This window comes from Podarcis muralis, chromosome Z (assembly GCF_964188315.1).
Source record: "Podarcis muralis chromosome Z, rPodMur119.hap1.1, whole genome shotgun sequence".
In the NCBI taxonomy this organism is placed as follows: Eukaryota; Metazoa; Chordata; class Lepidosauria; order Squamata; family Lacertidae; genus Podarcis; species Podarcis muralis.
The window spans coordinates 12,584,732-12,592,055 of record NC_135673.1 but is presented as its reverse complement, the minus strand read 5'-3'; the positions used below and the strand labels follow the sequence as shown (position 1 = coordinate 12,592,055).

Below are 7,324 nucleotides of genomic sequence, written 5' to 3'. Positions count from 1 at the left end.
GTATAAATGAATGAAAACAATGAACGAAGGTAGCAAGAACTCCGGAGGACGAAACAGTTTCCCCGCCTTCGGGGCGTGGCGTCCCGCCCCTTCTCCTTTGAGTGACTGCACTTCAAAAGCAATTCAACGCCCTTGCTGCAGCTGCCGCCGCCACTGCCCCCTGCTGGCTACGCAGGTGGCGAGCACCCTTCCTTCCCAGGACGACAGTATTTATACCAGCCACTCCAGGGCGCTCCCCTCTATCCCGCATGCGCAGTCTCTGGCTTGGGAAGCGAGAGGGAGAGTGAAGGAGCGTCTTGGTTTGGCGGCGGCGGCGGCGGCCCTGCTGGAAGGAGCTCGCGCAGGGCGGCGGACCCCGGAGAGACCCAGGCAGCGGCGGCGGCGGCGGCTTCGCCTCACAGGTTGGTCCCCATAGGCTGGGTAAGGCCCGTATCAGGCCGTCCCCCCTCCTCGCAGTAGTCCTGCCCGCCCTCTCGCAGCGCCGGGCCCTGCCGTGAGGGGGCTGCCCGAGGTGGGGCTGGCAAAGTTGGGGGGGGGATAAGAGGCGCACAATGGGTGCAGAGTCCGGCCTGGGCAAAAGAAGGGGCGGACCTGGTCTAGTTTGCGGCGACGGCAGCAGCAGCCCACCCCGCCCCGCTTTATCTCAACCTTACGCCGAGCCCAACCACCTCAGTGTTGTCTACACTGGCTGGCAGTAGCTCTGGGGGGTTGAACCCGGGACCTTCTGCACGCGGGGAGGGTGCTCTGCCACTAAGCGAACGGCCCCTAAAGCCCCGCCGTGTCGTTTTCCTCTCCGCTGTCCCGCACGCCCCATATTTCGCTTTGGCATCCCTTTACGTTTTCTCCCCCCCCCCCCTACCTCCCTACACTCCTCCCTTCAGCCTAAATTCAAGATACTTCTGTCCCCAACCCCACCCCATTATTATTTTTTGCATTGCCTTCTTTACAGCTTGCACGTGACCGCCTATTTTATCTCCCCTCTCCATATTTTGCATTGGCTTCCCGTCCTCTCACCTAGACTACGCCCTCTCCCCTTTCAGCCGACAATCAAGGTGTTCCTATCCCACCTCGTGATTGTCAGCTTCCCCACCCCGCCCCCAATTTTGCAAAGATAGCAGCCACCTGGCCTTGCCTCTTTTTATATATATATATAAAGCCATGCACGTCTTATTCCTTACCCTTTCAGTGTCTGGTCAGACTATTCACACCATTGACATTGCATCCTACCACCCCACCCCCCCAGTCTACAGCCCCTTTAGCTTAAAGGCAGGCTATTTTTTCCTCACTTTGTCAATTCTTGCCACTGTTGCACTGACACACATACAACCTGCTTTCCTTACATTTTGCATTTGCTTACCCCATCCTTTCAACTTCTGATCAGGTTACACCTTGACCTATATGCATTTATCTCAGAAGTAATTTAGCTCTTATATGTCCTTCCTCTGCCACAAGTTAGGCGTCCCTCCTCCATATTTTGCATTGACATCCCCTCCTTTCCCTCTCAGGCCCTACAACCAACACCATACCTTGTGGTCCTCTTGTTGTTGAACTCCAGTTCCCATCAACCCCTAGCCAACTGTACTGGTGGTGAGTGATGATGAGAGTTGTAGTTCAAGAACACCTGGAGGGCCATAGGTTCCTCATCCCTGCTGTGTGAAGAATCTGCTTCAGGCCATCACACAGTCTAGTCCCAGCATCCTGTTCTCGGTGTCCTCCCTCAGTTTAATTCTCAGGTCAGAGCATTCCTTCCCTCCCTTATGTGTTTATAGTTTTCATCTATATTTCAACTAACTTATACTACTCATTGTGCCTCTACCCCCACTTTAGTCTAAAGTCAGAATATTTTCTCTTTGCCAGTTAGGATTGTCCCCTGCTGTGTTGTTCTATGACATATTTCCCTCCTCTTCTTGTTGCAGAAAAGGAATTTTCCTCCAACCTTAAACTTGTAAGGCTCTGAAGAAAAAGTGTGGGGTAGAAGAGTCCTCCAAATTGGAGGGTGGTGGTAATGATGGGGGCTGCTGGAGAGAGGGAGAGAATGTGTTCTTAATTTCTAGTTCTTAATTTCTAGGTAATAAAGCTCAAAGCACTTCCCCCAAAAAGAGAAAATTCTGGCTGAGATACAGTCATACCTTGGTTTGAATGTGCTTCAGGTTGAGCGCTTTCAGGTTGCACTCCGCTGCAACCCGGAAGTAACGGAGTGTGTTACTTCCGGGTTTCAGCGCTCGTGCATGTGCAGACGCTCAAAATGACGTCATGCACATGCGTGGAAGCGGCAAAACGCCGCACGCACAGACGCGCCAATCCGCTGCCGCGTTTTAAGTTCTATTCAGTATGCGAATGGGGCTCCAGAATGGATCCTGTTCGCATCCCGAGGTACCACCGTAGTAGAGTTTCTTCCCATCTGAGATGACAGTAGTTTGGCATAGATGGGGTCATGGTCTGGCTCAGAATCAGGCAGGTTCACAAAATCAATCTCTGGTAGGTTCAGAGTGGACAGAAGGAAGTACTGCTTCACACTGTGCGTAATTAATGTAAGGAATTCAGGGCCACAGCGTGTGGTGGGTGATTGGCAACCTCTGGCTTAGATAGCTTTATTTCTAAAATCATGGAAGATAAACCTGTGGATGAGGCAGGTGCTGTAGTTCAGTGGCAAACACTATGTTTGAATGCAGGGCATCCCAGTTCAATCTCCAGCAGATCATATTGGGCACGGGGGGAGAAACGGGACATGCTGGCTGAGATGTTGAAGAGCTGCTGCCAGTCAGAGCAGGTAGTATTATGCTTGATGGGCCAATGACCAGACTCTCTTTTAAGGTAGCTTCAAATGATCAAAGCCATTATAACCCCCTGGAGCCTCCATGTACACAGGCAGTGGGTCCATAAATACTAGATGGATGTGTCTTAGGTGGCTACAAGTTGGAAGCAGTGTTAGACACTCAGGCATAAAAGCTAATTATCCCATCCCAATAGTGAAATTATCCCTTCCTGTTTGCAGGCAGTAAAATGAGGCGGTACCATTTTGCCAAAAATTATGAGGCGTGGGGAGGAGAAATTATCCCAGTTTATTGTGGGCATGAGTTCTCGTTTGAAGCATCATGGCTTTTTTTATTTATTTGCAAATTCATTTTATTTAATCTGTTTCTATCCCAACCTTCCACCTGAGGGAGTCCAGCTCTGTTGGCAGACTAGCCATCATTTTGCAATCCCCACATTACCCTGGGTGCAGCATTGTTTCAGGGTATTGGTGGTGGTGAGTAGCAAAGTCTGTTTGAAGAAGGAGCTCTATTTTGGGTGTCAAAATGGTTCTTTTTGTGGGAGAAAGCAAACAGGAAAATTATCAGATAAAACATATTTTATGTTCCACAGTTCCACAAGAGTGTTATGGAGGTTTGTTTTGCATATTTCTGGTATGCTAAGCAGGGAACAAAATTATTGCTCTCCAAGAAGAAAGGGGCAAACCTCACATGTGTGCTTATCAGACAAAGGAGGCAGTGGGGTTTAAAAGTGGCAACTAGTTTTTTCATATGAAAGTGATTTTGAGAATTCACCCATGACATACAAACATTTTTAGACATGGGAGATGATGTCAAAAGGTAACATAAGCTGCCATTTAGCATTGTTTATACCAGGGGTCAGCAACCCGCGGCTCCGGAGCCGCATGTGGCTCTTTTACACCTTTGCCGCGGCTCCGGGGCGGATACTAGCGAGGGGAGGAGGTGCGTTGTGCACCCCGACACTCCCCACTGTGGCGGGCGCTGTACTGGCTGTAACGTCGCATGTTAGTCACGCACCGTCCCGACGTCACCTTCCCGCCCGCTGTCAGATCGCGGCTCCGGAGATATATTTGTTTTAAATGTTGCAATGGTTTTGCGGCTCCCAGTTTTTTTCCCTTCGGAAACGGGTCCAAGTGGCTCTTTTTGTCTCAAAGGTTGCAGACCCCTGGTTTATACTGACTGGCAGCAGCTCTCCCAAGAATTCAGGGTGGTTTCTCTCCCAGACCTACCTGAAGATGCTAGGGATTGAACCAGAGACCTTCTGCCACTGAGCCACAGCCCCTCTGGAGAGTGCCAGGTTGGCAAATTCTGCTTATGTAGGATTACCTGACTGTCTCTCATCCTAGCACTGAACTTCAACTTTGCTTCAGCAAGGTGGTTGCTTTATATGCCTTCAGACACAGCCCCAGGGACTTTAGGAGAAAGGTGAACACCTGGGTCTGAGTGATCTTAAATGGGAATATAGCTGTCTTTCTACTTACAAGATTCATGTTAAGATTTGTATTTTTTTTGTTGTTGTTCATTACTCTGTTTAGTAATGTGTCAAGTTGTGTAGCATAGATGATGCAGAGAAGGGTAACATGGATGATGATCTTCTGCCTTATTTGGAGGAGTTGGTGCAGGCCACAAAGGAGGTCTTAAATTTATACTAACCATTACTGTGTTCTGGGTGGTGAGAATTTACTACATATTGCAAAGTTACTGCACCATCTGTCCCAGAGGCTGATTAGCCATCCTTTATCTGCTCTCACATAAAATTTGAGACAGAACAAATTTATGATTATGCTACTATCCTCTAGTTACATACCTTGTCCTCTTTGAATACAATGGAAGTGATACTATTCACTGTGGATTTATGATTTTCATCCTGTAAAAATCATATTAGATATATTTGTAGCAATGTGGCCTTTTTCTGTCTGCTGATGGTTGAAGACAGGTTTGTAACTAGCCACTTGCTTGCTTGGTTTCATATAGTAACAACTCATGCAGGTTACAAGGTATGGAATATTTGTTCTGCTGCCTGGAACACTGCTTCATGTGTGGTGGGATTGCTGCGTAGTTCAGAGCTTCTGGACCCATACGTTTTAATTTAAATCAAATCATTGAGCTTCACCTGGATTGAATCCATGGTGCCTGTGCCTATTTTCTGCTGAAACATTCCAAGGGATGCTGCTCTTGCTGCCCACAAAGGCACTCTCAATACTTGGAAGTTCATTGCTAGAAGGATATAAAATAAAATAAACAAATTACTTTACTTTCCCTCAGAAACTTGTTTCACATTTTCCTCCTTTGCTTTTACATGCAGTTGAGCCAGGAACAACTGAACAAACTTTACCCGAGACCTTTTCATTGCAGCAGCATACATAAACAGTTGTCCGTTTAAAACTTAGATGTGTGGGGGGGAAACAGAACATAACTTCACAACTAACCAGTATATTGAACATTCCCACCTTCAAACTAGCTTTACAAATATATCCTCAGTTATTAACCTAAAAATGCAACACTAAACATGTTTACTTAGAACTAAGTCCCACTTGAGTTCAGTGGGATTCACCTCTAGGTAAGGGTACTGAATTGCAGCCTTAAAAATTTACATGGCGTGCCAGGCAGAACTATGAAAGTGTGACTAAAAGGGGAAAGGGAACCTACTTTTGACGCTATCTCTATTATCACCTCAATATCACCAGACCCAGTCTGGAGCTCCTTTCCTTGGAGCACGGTACCAACTCTCCCATCATGCATAAACCTCATGGGTTTATGCTTCTTGCCACAGCCACATTGTTAGTGGCCTCCCACTAGAAGTCCAACTTCCCAAGGGAAGTTGCTAGTGAAAGTATGGGACATTGCACTGTCAGAACATCTAAGTGGAGAGTCCCTAACTGTTCATTAAAAAGATATTCTTTATTTGACGTGGTTTTTCTCCTATGTTAATCAAACAGCCCACTAAACCCCCTGTTTTATGGATAAACATGTGGAGAGACTTTATTGTGAACTGAATTGACTCACTCCCTTTTTAAAATATGCGATAGTTGAATGCTGTATTGTATTCTCAGTTGCTTTCAATTTTTCCTCCTCAGTGGTACCTTGGTACTCAAATGGCTTGGCTCCTGAACAAATTGGCTCCCGATTGCTGCAAACCTGGAAGTGAATGTTCTGGTTTGTGAACGTTTTTCGGAAGTCAAACGTCTGACGCGGCTTCCGCTGCTTCTACTTGAGTGCAGGAAGCTCCTGCAGCCTATCGGAATCCACGCCTTGGTTTTCGAACGGTTTCAGGGGTCGAACAGACTCCTGGAACGGATTAAGTTCGAGAACCAAGGTATCTATTTTTTTTAAAAAAAATTGCATGCATTTGTATTGTTTACACTTAATACTTTTACTGTATTCTCTCTCTCTGTCCAGGATGAGTTTAAATTATTCAGTTGAATTCAGTGGACTTTAATTTGACTGTATTACACCCCATTATCGCATCCTGTTTTTAAGTGTTTTTCTGCTTTCGTTCTTACTCTAACCATACGGAAATGTACAGAATCCTGAGCTCGAAACTGCAGGCATGGGAAAATATTTTTCAGGTTCCTATGCATGGTGTCAGAAGAAAATATTTAGACATCTTCTTTGCTGGAAGATGGATATCTGTTTTCTTGAGTGCTGCTAGCAAAGAATCTAGATGCCCAGGATTTTCTTGGCTCTGCATAGTGGACACTAGCATCTTACTGTGATTATGCTGTCTATTGATGGTATGTTTTTGTTGCTGTTTTATGGGTTATTGTTTGGCAGTCGAAGTTGTATCCAATTAAGTTCTACTCACAGTAGATGCATTGAAATTAATATACCTACATTAGTTTATCAGTATATTAATTTCAGTGGGTCTTCTCTAAGTAGATCCAACATCAGAATTGTAGAATTGTAGAGTTGGAATGGACCATGAGGGTAATCTAATCCAGCTGTCTGCAATGCAGGAATCTTTGCCCATTGTGGGGCTAGAACCCACAGCGCTGAGACTGAGTCTCATGCTTTACCAACTGAGTGATTATTATTAGTATACTGGATGCAACCTGGTTTTTGTGTGTGTGTTCCATGCTTTGCTTTACAACTTGGTAAGTCACTTGGAGATACTTTATATGTCAATATACTACTAATACCAGAACATAAGAAGAATCTTCTGGATCAGGCCAGTGGCCTATCCAGTGCAGCATCCTGTTTTCACAGTGGCTCAACAGATTCCTTTGGGAAACCTGCAAGCTGCACTTCAGTGCAGCATCCTTCTGCTCACCCAGTAACTTGTATTCAGAGTCATGATAGTGGAGGTAGAACATAGCCATCATGGCTAATCCTCTTTTAAAGGATTAATCATACTATCCCTGCTCAGGATTCTGACTGCATTAGCCAGACATCCTCTGCACTTTAGTACTGGACAATTACAAGTGGCTCTGTATAGAAACAGTAAACCTTGCCAATGGGCAAATTGCCAACAGGGCTAATGGAGGGGGAAATGGGGTTCATAGGAGCCAGCATCAAAGTTCAAGGTGAACTATTCAGATCGGGTGCCTGTG

At 46.0% G+C, this 7,324-nt stretch overlaps 1 protein-coding gene across 11 annotated transcripts in view; it reads left to right on the top strand.

Moving 5' to 3' along the window:
* Positions 1 to 267: 267 nt before the first annotated feature.
* GAPVD1 (GTPase activating protein and VPS9 domains 1) overlaps positions 268 to 7,324 on the top strand; it is a 52,829-nt gene continuing 45,772 nt past the window's right edge. For 10 of the 11 annotated variants that reach the window (XM_028714540.2, XM_028714542.2, XM_028714539.2 and 7 more), the window contains exon 1: positions 268 to 401. The gene's annotated coding sequence lies outside the window, so the exon portion shown is untranslated. Of the gene's footprint in view, positions 402 to 5,851; positions 6,091 to 7,324 lie in introns of all 11 variants that reach the window. The other variant, XM_077922658.1, reaches the window with a different exon arrangement.